This window comes from Ranitomeya variabilis, chromosome 2, assembly GCF_051348905.1.
Source record: "Ranitomeya variabilis isolate aRanVar5 chromosome 2, aRanVar5.hap1, whole genome shotgun sequence".
NCBI classification, from domain to species: Eukaryota; Metazoa; Chordata; class Amphibia; order Anura; family Dendrobatidae; genus Ranitomeya; species Ranitomeya variabilis.
Window position 1 is genome coordinate 216,889,118 of NC_135233.1, and position 19,376 is coordinate 216,908,493.

The 19,376-nt window shown below is 37.4% G+C and overlaps 2 long non-coding RNA genes across 2 annotated transcripts in view; one reads left to right on the forward strand and one right to left on the reverse strand.

Moving 5' to 3' along the window:
* LOC143804959 (uncharacterized) overlaps positions 1-19,376 on the forward strand; it is a 101,452-nt gene that overhangs the window by 19,954 nt on the left and 62,122 nt on the right. Inside the window, exons 2-3 of the long non-coding RNA XR_013221138.1 lie at positions 6,629-6,659; positions 6,964-6,996. This is a non-coding gene — a long non-coding RNA (uncharacterized LOC143804959). The remainder of the gene's footprint in view (positions 1-6,628; positions 6,660-6,963; positions 6,997-19,376) is intronic.
* LOC143804957 (uncharacterized) overlaps positions 2,860-19,376 on the reverse strand; it is a 126,182-nt gene continuing 109,665 nt past the window's right edge. The window contains exon 6 of the long non-coding RNA XR_013221137.1: positions 2,860-3,047. This is a non-coding gene — a long non-coding RNA (uncharacterized LOC143804957). The remainder of the gene's footprint in view (positions 3,048-19,376) is intronic.

Consider the following 19,376-nt stretch of genomic DNA (forward strand, 5'->3'; position numbering starts at 1 on the left):
CACACACACACACACACATTAGGCATACACACATATATTAGGTATATACACACACGTTAGGTATATACACACACATTAGTTATACAGTATACACACACATACATTAGGTATATACACACTAGCTACACACACACACACACACACACATTAGGCATACACACATATATTAGGTATATACACACACGTTAGGTATATACACACACATTAGTTATACAGTATACACACACATACATTAGGTATATACACACTAGCTACACACACACACACACATTAGGCATACACACACATATATTAGGTATATACACACACATTAGTTATATACACACACATGTGAATACACATACACACACATACACATTAGGTATACATACACACACACAGATTAGGTATATACACACATATATTAGGTATACACACACACCCACATTAGATACACACACATATATTAGGTATATATACACACACACATTAGGTACACACACACATTAGGTACACACACACACACACATTAGGTATACACCTACACACACACACTCATTAGGTACACACACAGTCCATTACCTACCAATGTGTCATTATCGGCGCTATTACCTTACACTTTGCAGCAATCATTTCATGTAGGTGACACCAGCACCAATTTTGACTACTTTTTGTTGCCTTTTTATGTGATATTAAGCAACAATTGCCAAAATATTTGAGCTTGACATTTGTCACCTCAGACCCCTACAGTGATCCCCCGCTGCACTGTGCGCCAATATCACATGCGACCTCTGCTAGGTTAGGCTTCTTTCACACTAGCGTCGGGCTCGGCCTGTCACAGTGCGTCGGGCCGAGGTTACCGACGCTAGCGTTGTATACGCCGCACAACGGGGGCAGCGGATACATTTTTCCAGCGCATCCGCCGCCCCATTGTGAGGTGCGGGGAGGTGGGGGCGGAGTTCCGGCCGTGCATGCGCGGTCGGAAATGGCGGTCCGTCGGCAGCAAAAAACTTTACATGTAGCGTTTTTTTGTGCCGACGGTCCGCCAAAGCACGACGCATCCGTCGCACGATGGATGCGACGTGTGGCAATCCGTCGCAAGGCGTCGCTAATGCAAGTCAATGGAGAAAAAACACATCCTGCAAGCACTTTTGCAGGATGCGTTTTTGCTCCAAAACGACGCATTGTGGCGGAGGACAAAAAACTCTAGTGTGAAAGTAGCCTTATATATAATGTCATGTGAAGAAAGTTGCAGCCTGACTTTTCCCTTAGCTGTCAGGTAAAGAGTCACAATTAATTTTTTACTTTTCATTTACCTTTTTGGAAAATGTAATAATTTAGGGTAAAATATTAAATGTATTTGTATATCATTCAATTGATCGATTTGTTTATAATAACTAGATAGTAGATACATATATAATAGATGATAGATATATAGATAAATAGATAATAGAAGATATATAATAGATCGATAATAGATGATAGAAGATATATAATAGATCGATGATAGAAGATGGATAAATAGATGATAGATTAATAGATAGATGATAGATTATATATAAATAGATAATAGATAAATGATAGATAGATAGATAATAGATATAGATAATACATAGATAGATAATAGAGAGATAGATAATAGATAGATGGATGATAGAAGATATATAATAGATCGATAATAGATGATAGATGATGGATAAATAGATGATAGATAGATGATAGATAGATAATAGATAGATGATAGATGATAGATAGATAATAGATAGATGATTGATAGATAGATAGATAGATAATAGATAGATAATAGATGATAAATAATAGATAATAGATAGATAACAGATAGATAATAGAGATAGATAATAGATAGATAAGATATAGATGATAGATAGATAATAGATAGATAATAGATGATAGATAATAGATAGATAACAGATAGATAATAGAGATAGATAATAGATAGATAAGATATAGATGATAGATAGATGATAGATAGATGGATGATAGAAGATATATAATAGATCGATAATAGATGATGGATAAATAGATGATAGATAGATAGATAGATAGATAGATAGATACTAGATAGATAGATGGATGCCCCCTCTGTGTGCAGCACACAGTCCCCTCTGTACATAGCCCTTGGCCTCTCCTGTGGTTTGGATGACTTCTCCTCGGAAATGATGGGAATATGGAACCTTTCCTTGGAGGAAGCTCAGCTTCACATTTCCATGTAAACCTTGTAAACTTGTTTTATAATAGGACAGTGTCTAGAGATAAGCTGCTGATCACACCTACACTAAACATGGGTAAAACATGGAACACTATACTCCAGGCCTCTCCACCTCCTTCAGGCGCCTGGGAACTACAATCCCCAGCAAGTTGGACACTTCCGGTCCTAATTCCCTAAGTTGTGCGGAGTCTGAGGTTCCCACCTTGCAGCAGATGAATGTCGCTTGGTATTTTTTGACTGATAGTTTGTTCCCTGGATGTATATAAGCCCCTGTAATCGGTGTGAGACCCCTTCTCCCGATGAGCTCGTTACACCTCCCCCACTGATAGTAATCAGGCGCTGATTCTGGGGCAGGATGCCATTTGTCGGATCTATCAGTCCAGTAGAGCCAGGCTGTACATGATGGCCCTCTTCTGCCCCTCACTATGGAGGGAATGATGCTGGCCTGCTGCCCATCAATACCTGGGCTCTTTAACCCTTGCTTTACCCTCTCCCCACAATCACAGGGAAGGTCGTTGGGAAGTGTCGCATCAGACAATTCCCCCTTTTACATAGTTTTGGAGAACTTTACATTTGGGGGTGGTCTTAGTTTGCAACAAGCTTTTACCACAGGGGTAGGAAGCCATAAATGTCAGTGTTTAGTTGTACAAACAAGCTTTATTATTAGCTTAGTGGGATAAATACAGGTTTGCCTTCTGCTGCTCAGCTTCTCCTCCACCGCAGCAGATTGGCACCCGAGCTCTGTACATGGGGCTGCTGACTTCTCCCTGCTTCACCTCCACACAGGAGCTTCATCTGTTACACGAAGGAATGATCGCCATAGCTCTGGACAGGCAGACTGATAGGAATGACAATGTATAGAGAGAGAGAGAAAAAAAGAAAGAAAAGAGAGAAACCGGATTGTTTTATTACTCAGTTTAATTTAGTAATGTAATCAATTTATTATCTTATTTCACTGCATCACTGTATTTTTTTTAAATTATGGTTTATAAATTGTTTTATATTAATAATGTTTATATATATATGTATTATAAAATATTTATTATATATTGTGTGCATAGATTTCTACATAATACATATGCAAAATGTATAGTTTGCAAGAGTCCACATATATATGTATGCATATATTATTTTGCAATCGAATTTTATATATTTAAATATTTACTATATTTATGATATAAAAATATTGTATGTATGTGTGTATATATATATATGTGTATATATGTATATATAAATGTATATGTCTATATATATATGTGTGTGTATATATATATAAATGTATATGTATGTGTGTGTGTATATACACACACATATATATATATATATATATATATATATATATGTATATATATATATATATATATATATATACATTGCTTATACTGTGCTCCTTCTACTTTATTTCCAATTCTATAAGTTAAGTATATCAGATTTTTTAAGGGGATGAAATGCCAGTGGCTTCTAAAGAAAAAGAAATCTCCTTACATTTACATCCCAGCCACCATTTATCACAGCGATTCCATCCTATTCTAACAAGCAATATATGTTTTATTTTTTGCACGATATGATTTTTGGATCATGATTTGTAAGGGCGATTAATTCAGGGAGTTTACGACCTCATGTAGTATTTTAGTGACTTAGTTGCAGATTTCAAGAACATATTTTCCCTCACGGAAAGGCTGCAGAGCTTCGGGGCTCGGGGATCCTGCCGGTAATGGAAACCAGCCTGCACTATAAGCTGATATATATATATATATATATATATATATATATATATATATATATATATATATATATATATATATATATATATATATATATATATATATATATATATATATATATATATATATAAAAAAATGCACACACATATATAAGGCAGCTTATAGTTCAGGCTGGTTTCCATTACTGGCAGGATCCCCGAGTTTCTACATGTATCAAAAATAATGATTACCATATTGTATAATTATTTGTAGTAATGTTTGTATTATGAATTGAATCGTTAGAATATGTTTGTCAATTATGTAATTATGATTATAATGATTTTTTTAATTGCTACTGTTTCATAAAATAACACAAGAATAACAGGAAAGAATGTCATATTATATTTGCATTTTTAGGGTATTTGATATAATAAACATTGGTAGTTATTACTATTATTCTTTTTGTTATTATTATCTGCTTAGTATAATAAATAATAGCAATGCTGCATCATTTACCAAATGAAAGATCTTATAATGTCACCTTATTCAGGCAAAGAATTCAAGGACAAACCAAAAACTCTGATTAATTTAACAAATAAGTATTGGGAATATAAATTGATGACAATGATGCATATTTATATATATATATATATATATATATATATATATATATATATGTGTGTGTGTGTATATATGTATATATATATATATATATATATATTATACACACATATATGTGCAGATATATGTATTAATTTAGGTACATATATCTAGAGAAAGATTGAAGCATTCATATATATAAATGTGTGTGTGTAAATATATGTATACATAATGTGTGTGTATTCACATATATTTATACACACAAGCATACACATGCTTTCATTTTATTTACATGGTTAAAGCTAAAACTTTGCATGATAAAAAAATTTTTTTACACACTTTCTTCTTAATAAAATAAATTATTCCTACCACTGAGAGATCCATACTTTTTTTTTTTTAATCAGCTGTGTCACATATTTTAATATTTAATACTTCTTAAATCTGGTACCTTCATACTCCTTTGTTACATGAATTTCTGCAACGAAAGTTGATGAATAGAACAGTAGCAGAAATGTCTGCCACAACCTTTTGTCTGTTAAAATACCCAAACCAGTGAGCACAAGTTTCTAGGTCATTTACATGTAACTTTTAGACTAGTAATGTACAGTAGCTAAAGTTAATAAATACAAGATACATAAAATAGATTTAAAAATTACATCTTTAATGTATGATATATATATATATATATATATATATATATATATATATATATATATGTATATATATTTATATATTTAACAAAGAGAAGTAATTGTTGAAGCATCAGGGTAATAAACATTTTCCTTCTGCAAATTTGGAGTGCTGAATAAGAATATTCTATTTTTTTAATGGATTTTGGATGTCATTACAACTGAACATAACACTATTTTGCATATCTATATTGTATTAATGCTAAGAAGAGTGCTGCTGTCTTGTCAGGAAAAAAAATATCAAAACTAACACACGTGTGTGTGTGTGTGTGTGTATATATGTATATATATATATATATATATATATATATATATATATATATATATATATACACACATATACATATACCGTGTATGTATATATATATGTGTACCGTATATATATATATATACAGTGTATATATATATATATATTCATATGCTTGCATATGTATTAAAATAAAAATATGAACATATATAAAATAAAATAAAATAATATATATTACATATATACATATATACTTTTATATGCTTACATATGTATGTATATACTTGCATAAATGTGTGCATATATATATATACACGTATACTCTATATATGTGTGTGAATATAAATATATATACATATATATATGGAAGCATATAAATGTATATATTATATATATATATATATTAATTTATTTATTTTTACATATGTTTATACTTTTATATATTTTTATTTTAATACAAATGTAATAAATAAATGTATATATTTATACATGTTATATATTATTTTATATATATATATATATATATATATATATATATATATATAATATAAAGCATTTTGTGTATAGATTGGTCATGGGCTGCTTGTGTAATAAATGTAATGAAAAAAGTGGCATACAAAGGGGCAGAGCATGAGTGGTCCTAATGAAAGGCTATTGGTAAGCAGAGCCCCCAGGACCCCTGCACCTGGCCCTTTCTTGTGTTATGTTAAAAATGTGGGGGTCACATTACATAGAGCAGGCTGAGCAGTGCAGAATGGGAGATAGAAGCACAACAGACCTTCCAATCAAACACTCACATTTATAGAATAACCCTCAGGACCAATAACCAAAAAAGAAATAGAACAATACCCCCAGCACCTTTTTTTTTCCCCATTGACCTTGTTGCATCACTTACATATGTGATCGATCAATACTGCATGTTCTGCCTTGGAAGCTTTAGGAACAGAATTCGCATTGTGCTGTGTATAACAATAATAGAATACTTACATGTATTTTTTAAAATATTAAATACAATATTCTGTCATTGTTTTTCATCCTGTCTGATGGAGTATTAAGTTTAGTTCACACATCACGTAAAAACACTTTGGCCAGATGCTACTATAAAGGGTGAATTCCTGCACAACCTTTTTTTGGAAAACCGCCACTTCATTTTTTTAACTAGATTTTTTTTCTCTTTTAGATAATGCCATAAATGGATCCATTATGTAGAAGTAAGAGTCCGTCCTTTACCTTTCCGATGATTTTTTTTCAATCAACTTCAAAATGGATCAAACCTTGCAGCATTATTTTTATATAAAACATTATGTGGGACGCCCCCTAACATCTATATAATGATTGAAATGTCGAAAAACATTGCATTCTCTCGTTCCTCATTCTGGTGGGATTATTGGGATAACGTCTCTTTATTTTTAAATGTAGCACGCTCCTGAAAAAAAAAAGTGATGGAGCTTGTTGTAGAATTTTTTTTTAAAAGTGCTCCTTTATTTCTAACTTTTATTCATTTATTCTTTGCAGCAAAAAAAATCCCGCTGTGGCCAGATCCCGACTGTGAGTCAACAGGAAATCTTTTCCACACTATAAACAGTGCTTTTTTGTGGTATTTTTCACACTTTTAGTGCTTTTTTGATACTTTGCATGTTTTTCACAAACTCATCATTCTCTAAATGGACCTTTTTTTCTTGCATCTAGATATATAAATAAATAAATACATATTAGATAGATAATAGATACATAATTAATAGATAGATGATAGCTAGATAAGATAGATGGATAGATAGAAGAGAGATAGATAATAGATAGATAAATAGATAATAGATAGATAATAGATAGAAGATAGATGATAGATAGATAATAGATAGATAATAGATAGAAGTTAGATGATAGATAGATAGATAGATAGATAGATAGATAGATAGATAGATAGATAGATAGTAGATGAAAAGGGCTCACACACAGAGCCGAAATGTCACACACAAATGGGCTATTAAAATAGTTTTTTTGTTTTTTTGCACTAAAATGGTGTGCTGCTTCTTTGATTTTTACCTAGATAGATAGATACATAATAGATAGATGATAGCTAGCTAGATAGATAATAAATAGATAATAGATGATAGATAGATAATAGATAGATAATAGATAAATAGATAATAGATAGATGATAGACAGATAATAGATGATAGATAATAGATAGATAATAGATGATAGATAATAGATAGATAATATAGATAGATAATATAGATAGATAATAGATAAATAGATAATGGATAATAAATAAATAGATAATAGATAGATGATAGACAGATAATAGATGATAGATGATAATAGTGTAGATTATTATTAGTGTTGCTATATGCATATATCCTTTTGCCATTCTGTTGACTCAGATTTTAATGATTATATTTGCGAGCAATAATCTTTATTTAAAAAGATGAAAAGAGCTTTTTAAAAAATTAATGATCCCCCCAGGGCTTGTTAAAATGAAAATGACAATTTGCATGATTTCTCCGGTCGCCTCTCCCGCTTAGACTATGGCTACTGGCTCGTTACCAGGCTTCTCCGATCTCAATGACTGGAAGATGAGGCCGGTTTGCTGTAAAAGGTGTTTTTTTTCCTTAATTATTCCGGTGCCCCTTTTCACCTGGAAGTGTAAAATGAAATCGGAAATCTCAGCCTGGCCGCATTTCTGAAGCCTTTTTCTCTGTGAGTCTTTTGCTGAGCACAAGTGTTAATATCGCCACCTCAGCACAGGCTCCGTAATGGGGCCTTACGTTACACCACTTGGCCCAAACAACCTCCTGCAGGACACAGAGCAGGTGACAAAGGACACACAGGAATGGGAGATTTCACTGTCCTATACATATTTTGTTTAAAGAGAATGTATCACCATAGCACCTATTGTTTAGATCAACTTTTTGTACCAAAGTATTTTTTTTTTTATTTGGTAATGATTTTTTTTCATATCAGAATCTGTATTTAAAAAAGGCAGATCCTGCAATTTACACCCTGGCCACTTGCACGATTTTAGACTCATTCTTCCTATTGTGTACAGAAACCTTTTCAGCAGTCTCATTATCATCACAGGCAAGATTTCAATGTTAGAAGATAAAACAGGATCCACCATTCATGATGGTCGATGTTACAGGTCTCTTCCTCCTGCATTCACAATGACTTTTGCACACGCTCATTAGATGCTTCATTACAAAAGATAGGGTCTAAGTCAGTCTATTGCTACTAATGTTCATGAAGTATGAATCTAAAATAGCCCCATCGCCCAATGTAATTTTTTTTTAAGGAGAGTCTGTCACCAGGTTTTTCTACCCCATTTGAACTGACATATACATGATGTAGGAGCAGAAACCCTGGTTCCAGCGATGTGTAACTTACTGGGCTGCTTACTGCAGTTTTTTCATAAAATCACTGTTTTCTCTGCTGCACATCTAGCAGTTATCTGAATGCTGAGCTCTGTATAGCCCCACCCACATCACTGATTGGCAGCTTTCTGTGTACACTGTGAATAGGTTGAAAGCTACTAATCAGTGCTGGGGATAGATCACACAAAGTAGTAGACTAGGATGCATGAGATGCTAGTCCTTTAGTAATAATGTCCTGCTGATAAAGCACTGAAATTATTAAACCTACAGCAACCAGTCTAGTAAGTGACACATTACTGAAATCAGTGTCTCGGCCCCTACATCATGCTGCTGTACCATTACATAACAAAAACCTGCTGACAAGGTCCTTTTAGTACCGATTGTGATATTAAAATTTCAGAAATTACTAATATATACACAGTTGTGCTCAAAAGTTTACATACCCTGGCAGAATTTCTGCTTTCTTGGCCTTTTTTCAGAGAATATAAATGATAACACCAGAACTTTTTCTCCACTCATGGTTATTGGTTGGGTGAAGCCATTTATCGTCAAACTACTGTGTTTTCTCTTTTTAAATCATAATGACAACTCAAAACATCCAAATGACCCTGTTCAAAAGTTCACATACCCCATTTCTTAATACCGTGTATTGCCCCCTCTAACATCAATGACAGCTTGAAGTCTTTTGTGGTAGTTGTGGATGAGATTCTTTATTTTCTCAGATGGTAAAGCTGCCCACTCTTCTTGGCAAAACCCCTCCAGTTCCTGTAAATTCCTGGGCTGTCTAGCATGAACTGAGCACTTGAAAGTGGCTCAATGAGTGGCTCAATGATATTGAGGTCAGGAGACTGAGATGGCCACTCCAGAACCTTCACTTTGTTCTGCTGTAGCCAATGAAAGGTCGACTTGGTCTTGTGTTTTGGATCGTTGTCATGTTGGAACATCCAAGTACATCCCATGCGCAGCTTCTGGCCTGATGAGTGCAAATTTGCCTCCAGTATTTGCTGATAACGTGCTGCATTCATCTTTCCTTCAACTTTCACTAAGTTTCCTGTGCCTTTGTAGGTCACACATCCCCAAAGCATCAGCGATCCACCTCCGTGCTTTACAATAGGAATGTTGTTCCTTTTTCATCATGATTTTCCATTTGTTAATCACAGTTTGAACGCTGCTGACTGGCATTATCAATTCGTTGGCTATCTTTTTGTGTCCGTTTCCTGTTTTATACAGTTCAACTACCTTTTCCCGTAGATCCATTGACAATTCTTTTGCTTTCCCCATGACTCACAATCCAGAATTGTCAGTGGCTGGATGAAAGATGCAAGAGTCTGTCTGGATCCCAGAAACTCACTCAGCTTTTATGCACACACTGATTACAAGCAAACAGGTCACAGGTGAGGATGTTACCTTTAGTAGCCATTCACACCCATAAGTGTCAACTTCTGTGCATGTTATCAGGCCAAAATCACCAGGGTATGTGAACTTTTGATCAGGGTCATTTGGATGTGTTGGGTTGTCATATGATTTAAAAAAACAGTAGTTTGACAATAAATGGATTCACTCCATGAGTGGAGAAAAAGGTTTTGTGTTATCATTCATATTCTCTGAAAAAAGGGTATATAAAGTTTTGAGCACAACTATATATATATATACTAGATGGTGGCCCGATTCTAACGCAAAGGGTATTCTAGAATATGTATGTATGTATGTACGTCGCGCTTAGCACAGCCACGTAGTATATAGCACAGCCACGTAGTATATAACACAGCCCACGCAGTATATAACACAGCCCACACAGTATATAACAGCCCATGTAGTATATAACACAGCCCATGTAGTATATAACACAGCCCACGTAGTATATAACACAGCCCACGTAGGATATAACAGCCCACGTAGTATATAACACAGCCCACGTAGTATATAACACAGACCACGTACTATATAACACAGGCCACGCAGTATATAACACAGCCCACGAATCATATAGCACAGAGATGTAGTATATAACACAGGCCACGAAGCATATAACACAGCCGACGTGGTATATAACAGCCCACGTAGTATATAGCAGTGTGGGCACCATATCCCTGTTAAAAAAAAAAAAAAAAAAATTAAATAAAAAATAGTTATATACTCACCCTCCGGCGTCGACCAAAGCTGTCCCGATGCGCGCGATGCTGCTGCCAGCTTCAGTTCCTAGTGATGCATTGTGAAATTACCCAGATCGGTCGGAAGGTGAGAATAGCACAATTTTTATTTTTTTTTATTTTTAACATTATATCTTTTTACTATTGAAGCAGCATAGGCAGAATCAATAGTAAAAAGTTGGTCCGGGATAGAAAGACACACTGGCACTGACCGGAGGGGAGTAGGGAGGGGGCACTTACTTGAGGAGAGTAGGGAGGGGCCAATTCGCGGCCCGACTAAGCCTGTCGCTGATTGGTCGCGGCCAGCCACGACCAATCAGCGATGCAGGATTTCCGTTACAGACAGACAGACAGAAAGACAGACAAACAGACGAAAGTACCCGTTAGATGATTATTTATATATATATATATATATATATAAAGCTTTTGACATAAAAACCTCATTTAAACAGTAGGTCATTGTATGATAACTCATTCCCACTAAGAACAGTCAATTATCTATAACTATATTCACCAAAACCAAAAATAATTGCATACGATTTTCACTTTTTTTCAGCAACCATCTACTAGAAAGAGAAAGGAGCAACCCACGAAGAGTCTTGCCCTGGAGGATACAGTGTGTCCATAAGTTAAATAAACAGCCTTTCTTTTTTGATTTTGATAGGGGCTGTGTAGTACCTCAATGCTCCTGTGGTGGCACTGTAGGGGTTTTGGACACTTGCTGATGGTTTCTACTACAGATATCAGTCTGATTGCTGGAGATTCCAGAAATGGAAATGGAATAATCAGCATATTTTTTTGCTGTGTTCTTGAAGCAAAAAGTGGTATGCTACAATGGAGAAAAAAAACATCTAAACATCTTTTGTGTCCAAAATTCAAAGAAAGCTTCAAAACATAGGGTCCGGTTACACCTCCATACATTTACACATTGCACACATCTATGTACATTAGACATACCATATGTGTACACATTTATGTATATGCATACATACAACATACTTATAACACACACATTACACACATACAGTGGGGAAAATAAGTATTTGATACGCTGCCGATTTTGCAAGTTTTCCCACCTACAAAGAATGGAGAGGTCTGTAATTTTTATCGTAGGTACACTTCACCTGTGAGAGACAGAATCTAAAAAAAAATCTAGAAAAGCAGATTGTATGATTTTTCCATAATTAATTTGCATTTTATTGCATGACATAAGTATTTGATACAATAGAAAAACAGAACTTAATATTTGGTACAGAAACCTTTGTTTGCAATTACAGAGGTCAGACATTTCCTGCAGTTCCTGACCCAGTTTGCACACACTGCAGCAGGGATTTGGTCCACTCCTCCATACAGATCTTCTCCAGATCTTTCAGGTTTCAGGGCTGTCATTGGGCAACATTGAGTTTCAGCTCCCTCCAAAGATTTTCTATTGGGTTCAGGTCTGGAGACTGGCTAGGCCACTCCAGGACCTTGAGATGCTTTTTATGGAGCCACTCCTTAGTTGCCCTGGCTGTGTGTTTCAGGTCATTGTGATGCTGGAAGACCCAGCGACGACTCATCTTCAGTGCTGTTACTGAGGGATGAGGTTGTTGGACAAAATCTCTCGAAACATGACTCCATCCATCATCCTTTCAATTCGGTGCAGTGGTCCTGTCCCTTTTGCAGAAAAGCACCCCCAAAGTATGATGTTTTCCCCCCAACATGTTTCGCGGTTGGGATGGGGTTCTTGGGTTGTACTCCTTCTTCTTCCAAACACGGTGAGTGGAGTTGATACCAAAAAGTTATAAATGCAATTTAATTATTTAAAAATCATATAATGTGATTTCTCATCTTCTAGAGTGCACTGTTCCCGGCGCCTACCGTCATGCTTGCCTGGGTGTGGTGCATTTCTAAAGAGTGACAATTCGGACCATTTCACTGGTCCGAACTGTGCCCTTTTCCGTGCTGCTAGCAAAGACATCTTTGAAGCACTGTGAAGCTCTAAAGCAAATAGCTTGCAAGTGCAGGATCTTTATCCTGGAAACCGTCCACCGCTCATAGACTGCAGCAGTAGTGGACAACCTAGGCAGCGAGCAGTAAACTATAAAGGACAATCTTGAGGATTTGTAATAAGAGGTAAATTGTTACTTGTTTTGTTTTTACAAGCATTTTACAGATTTATCCCATTAAACAACATGATATGACAACCCCTTTAAACGGTTCGCGTATAGGATAAATCACTGGTTCTACAAATGCCTTTAATTAAAGGGAGTTATCAGTCCCAACAAGTCTTCCACAGACTTGGAGTTGTTACAAAATGTGTGATTGTAGGGCAAAATGCTTTTCATCTTATTTTTTACTATCCAGATATGCTAAAAAAAAGAAAAACGATTGCTGCAAAGATTATCATTGCGAGCATTAATCAGAAGCATGTAACATGACTTTTGGCTACAGTCTCCCTTAATTATTCTACCAGGTGTGCCCCTGAAGAGCCTCGTGTGTGCAGATCATTATGTATGCGGGCAGTTGCTGGTTTGCAGCTATTGTTAGGGCTGGTGATCAATTTCATTCTTTTATTCTAGAGTCAAGAGGTTAAAAAGATGTTTAGATCTTCACCGAGGGATCCTCTCAGCTGTGTGTACTGAAGATGCTCTTTTGCCATCCAAAACAATTAATTACTTATTTGGCATGTGGAATATAAAGACTTTATATAGAGATAAGCTAATTCAGCAGTATCTGTAATGTCTACGATTTCTGGGAGAAGAAATGCAAAAATGAAGAATTCCAACAAATCTGAATTTTGGTATGAAAGCCTTTACCAATATTTCTATTGATTCATTTCCCAATTCTATGATGCAGTTCCGGGGATATTGGACCCTTCTCCAGAAACCAGTGTCCTGATGTGATTGTTACTTCTGCACCTTCTATATGCTATTCTCCTCCTGCCCTATAGACTATCATTGGAAATGATCAGCATGATTTTAGAGGTTAGAGCATGGGAGGAAACCTACAATACTCAGGAGGATTCCAACCTGAGTCGGGAGGAGAACATACAAACTCAACAAAGATATTCTGTTTTCTTCTTAGAATTTCTTTCCAATCTTCTAAGATGGTTGGGATTCCATCCAGGACCCTAGTACTGTAAGAAAACAGTACTCTCTAGTGAGAGGTAGATGATTATGATAAATAGTTGCTAACAAGTGATGTTGTTAAGTCAACAAGTAAGCAGTGGACCAGAATGCGGAAGTGGATGATGAGATGGTGAACGATAAAATCACTGACCCAACCTGGGAAGGTGCTATGCAGAGTGAGGCCAGCAGAGCATAGGGGGGAGGGATCTGCATCACCATAACAGGCAGGAAGAGGCAGTGGGGTGGCCAGAGGAAGACGTCAGGCAACTGTTCCCCAGCGCATCCACACACAGAAAGTTCCCAAGCCAAGAGTTAGGTATTCCCCAGTCCAATCTGGTGCAACGAATGGTCATTTTGCTACCTATGTCGTACCAAGATCAGCAGGGGCCTGACCACTACCAGCCTGACCAATACCTGCATGCTCGGGCACATATCATCAAAGCACCCGACTAGGTGGGCCGAACGACTGGGTCCACAATCAGTCTCTGCAGGTGACACCACTGCCTCTTTCCCTGTGCTATGTGCTTGTCAATGCTCTATCCATGATGCAGGTGCGGATGCTTCCTGCCCTCCGGCCATCCCTAGATACTTGGTTCCCAGCCTCCACTGTTTTTGCCGGTGTGCCGTCTCTGCCTTACACCAGCAGATGTCCCATAACATCACCCATGCCATGATCAATGCAGTTACTAGGAAGGTCCACTTACGACTGACGTGGACAGGTGCTTGTTGCTAGGGATGCTACATTTCTCTGTCGGAACAATGAGTGAACCTAGTGGAGGCTGGGACTGGGTTGGACCCTGGGACGACACACATGCTACCAACACCGAGGATTGTGGGCCCTAGTTTCATCAGGGTTTCCTCCACATCCTACACCAGTTCCTGTACCCCCCCTCCTCCTCCTCGTTCATCTTCAAATTGTCATCCATATTAGTCGCAAGCTGGAGTTCTTGAACGATATAACAGACCCGATGGATCTGTGGCTCTTGCCGCTGAACTTACAACCAGGCATGCCAGTGTGTGATAATGGCCGTAACATGGTGGTGGTTCTGACGCTTGGCAAGCTCACACAAGTACCATGCTTGGCCCACATGCTCAACTTAGTTGTTCAGCGGTTTATGAAAACCTACCCAGATTTGCCTAATCTACTTGTGAAGGCGCACACACAGCATACCTATCTCCGCAAGTCAGCTGCAGCTGGTCTGGAAGTGTTGCAGCAGCGCTTGCAAGTGCCAGCTTGTTGACTAGTGTGTGACGTGACCACACCCTGGGGCTCTACGATAGTAGTCAAATACCAGCTACAACATGCCTATTGGTATTCTGGTCAGCCTCTGCACATAACAACTGACAAGTGGGCACGTATGTCTGACATCTTGTGAAGTGCTACAAAACTTTGAGTAATCAACCAAGATGGTGAGAGGCATTGATGCCATAATCAGCATAACCATCTTGCTTGTGTGTCTACTACAACGCTCGCTGCTCACAATTAAAGAGGAAGCTTTGCATATGGACCAGGTGGACACGGAGGAAGAAAGAAGACAGGATGATACTATCCAGCCCAACCTCATCTCATCTTCTCAGCATAGATTGGGTGATAATGAGGAAGAGGAAGCTGAGGAAGAGGAGGAACAGGAAATGGTTGCCTGCGCTACTGAGGGTACTACCAACACCAGTTCCATTCCGCGTGTTTAGCATGGATGGGTTGAAGATAAGGAGGAGTAAGAGGAAGAGATGTCATCCTGGTGGTGACAGGGAAGTCTTGCCTGTTGGGAGTCTGGAACACATGGCTGACTGTCTTGCTGCCTTTCCTGTGACCCTCGCATTATATGCATTTTAGTCAACATTCATTACTGGTTGTTCACCCTTCTTGACCACAATACAAGGAGAACATTCCATCTCTCCTTCCCGTGGCAGAGATGGCTAGCAAAATTTTTATTATTATTTGTTATCATAGTGCAGTTTATCCCATGGCGCTTTACATGTGAGGAGGGGAATACATAATATAAACAAGTACAATAATATTAATACAAGTCACGACTGGTACAGTAGGAGAGGGGGCCCTGCCCGAGAGGGCTTGCAATCTACAAAATGGTGCAATACCAAAATGCCCTAGGCGAACAATTCGTAAAAAAAAATCCCATCTGATAACGATTGCGGCACAGGTCATAGATCCTTGGCCAACCAAGGACGAGAGATGAGGGAGACATACACCAGGTTCAACAGAGGCAGGGGAACACTATCAAAGGTCTGGACAGTTTCATTAGCCCTTCACAACACCTAGGCCCTAATGCGCGGGGTAGTCTGATATGGAGAGAAACATTTTTGAAGCTGGTGAAGGAGTACTTAGCCGACCATACCAGCCTCCTCCGTAATTCCTCTGTGCCGTACAACTTTTGGTCATCCAAACAGGACACGTGGCATAAACTGTCCCTCTACACCTTGCTAGCATTTTGTCAGAGCAGGTTTTTAGTGCCGCTGGGGGCATAATAACTGATAGGTGCATGTGCCTCTCAACTGAAAATGCTGATAGGCTGACTCTATTCACCCCTTCTCACCCAAAAAGGGTATACTGTTCATGGTTTCTTCTTTTTCTTGTTCTTCTCCTCCGCCATATCAACAGGGTCATCAGGCAATCCTAACTCTAAATCTTTATAGGGACATTCTGTGGCCCTCAGTCAAAATGTTTAAAGGGTCAACAGGCAGCCCTCATTTAAAATCTTTATAGGGTCATCTTGCGGCTCTGACTCAGACTTTTCAATCCCATTGGATGACAGCTGTGGTACAAAAAGCCAATTCAAATGGAGGATCATCAGGCGGCTCAAGCTAAAAATCTTTAGAGGGCCATTATGTGTCACTCTCTCCAAATTTTTAGAAGGTCATTATAGTAACTGTCTCCAAATTTTTAGAAGGTCATTTTAGTCACTCTCTCCAAATTTTTACAGCATCATTATAGTAACTCTCTTTAAATCTTTAGAAGGCCATTATGCATTACTCTACAAATTTTTAGCGGGCCATTATGTGTCACTCTCTCCAATTTTTTAGAAGGTCATGATAGCCACTCTCTACAAAATCATTAGAGGCCCATTATGCATCACGTTCCAAATTTTTATAGGGTCATTATAGTCACTCTTTCCAAATTTTTAGAGGGTCATCAGGCGGCATTCGTTTAAAATTTTTGTCTTCCAGGGTGTATTGCAGTTCCTCCTTCTCATTTTTGGCAGCCCTTGCACTAGAATAGGCGGGCTTTATGAGTCTAGGAGTCCCACTACCAAACACTTTTAGCAATGTGTATGAGGCTCTCCTTTATGTCTAATACAGGGTGTATCAGAGTACTTCATCCTTCTAATTTTTGGCAGTTGTTGCATTGTTCACATAGGTTTTGTGAGTTTCAGAGTCCGACCTATTAAATAGGATATGTCTGATCATGCCACTCACACCACATCCCCAGGCAAGGCAGTAAAATGACAAAATTTACCGGTGACTATCGGTGGGTATAGTTTGATTTCACCCACTATTATGTCATCTACTGTAGTCATAGGGGATGGGTAAATACGGTGAGAGATTGTCTGGTTATTAAAGGGTGGAGGACGTGTTTTTTTTGCATTTTAATTTTGCTTTATATACAAGTCATTATGCAGGAAAGAATGTTTCCTAACATCTTCTTTTCCTGTAAAATCAATTTTATTTTTGGTTCTGTATGCTTTATTGTCAGTCCGTAAAAGTTGTGTAATACCCTGACAACAGTGTTCCCAGCAGCGATTTGGGAGTCAGAGATGCATTCAGGCGTCTTCCCCATGCTGTTCCCGTTCCATTTCAGTGCTTTTTCTATTTCAGCAATTTTCCTTCCCTAGCCGTCCGTGTAAGGTCTTCCGGAAAAATGCTTGACTTTCCTATTGACTTCCCTTATACTCAAAACTCGAGTTGAGACCATCCAAGCATCCGACCTACTCGATTAAAGTACTGAGCATTCGGGCATTTTAGGGCTCGATCATCACTAGTACTTTCCACTGAGCCACCATTCCACCCATAACACATAACCTTACTACCCCAGCCATTATGGATTGTTGGGTAGAAGAATAATATAACCATTATTTGCTTGATGAACTCAGTAAATCTGAACATATCCTCCCAAGTGACATCTGATTCAAGTGCCGTGAGTACAACTAAATAGGTTTCCCCATAAATATGTCATCTATGTAAAGATGGCGGTCCAACCTCAGGCTCCTTATGATCATGAGAATGGGGGTACTAAAATTCACTGTGTGAATAGAGCAACAGTGTGCAAGTGCAACCACCAATCTGTTCACTGTCACTGTCTTTGGCAATAATGGAGACAGCTATCCAGTGCAGATGACATTTGCATCTAATAGCAGCAATCAGAGCCAACTCAGATCATTGATGTTGGCCCACTTAAATTCAATCTTCGACATAGGCATTTCAGTAGAAAACCCTCGACATGCAACCATTTTTTCCCTCTGTGATAGTGATGGCTTGTCATGTTGGATGGGGGCTTATTTCTGTCTTCTTCGAACTCTAATTAAGCCCAGCCACTGAAATATTACAGTGTATATAACGAGCCATTGCAGGTCTTCTAATTTCACTAAGAAATGGAATAAAAATGCAGGAAAGAAAAGTTTTTAGAAAGAGAAATAAAATAAAAATATATAAAAGTTTGAATCATCACTTTTCCTAATTTTTTAAAAATTAACATATTAGGTATCACCACATCTATAAAAGTCTGATCTATGAAAATATAAAATTAATAAATATGCTAAATGCTGTAAAGAGAAAGAAAATTCAAAACGTCAGAATTATCAAGACCTAAATTTGTTTAGCCCTTAAAATAAAAATAAAAAATATGGAAGTTTGGTATCGTCATAATAATGTTGACCTAAAGAGTCATGTTATCAAAATTAATGCCGGAAGAATGAAGCAAAAAAAATTAAAAAAATGCCAAATTGTGTTTATTGTACCACACTTGGAATGGTGTCATTCAAAACCACAACTTGTCCTGCAAAAATCAAGTCCTCATGTGACTGTGTCGACGGGGTGATAGTTTCGGCATTTGGAGTGAGGGTAGGAAAAAACTAAAGTGCAAAATAATAATTGATTGCTTGAAAATGGGGCTATAGATACCTATTCCTCAATTGGATAGGGTAATATGTAGGCTACCCCATTGCACTGTTCAAGTAATTGCATTGTTGCTCGTTAAATCAAATAGTCTACGTTAATACCCATCCCCAAAATCTAGTACCCTCAATCAAAGGTGAACCTCTCACAATTGTTCCGTCCCAATCAGT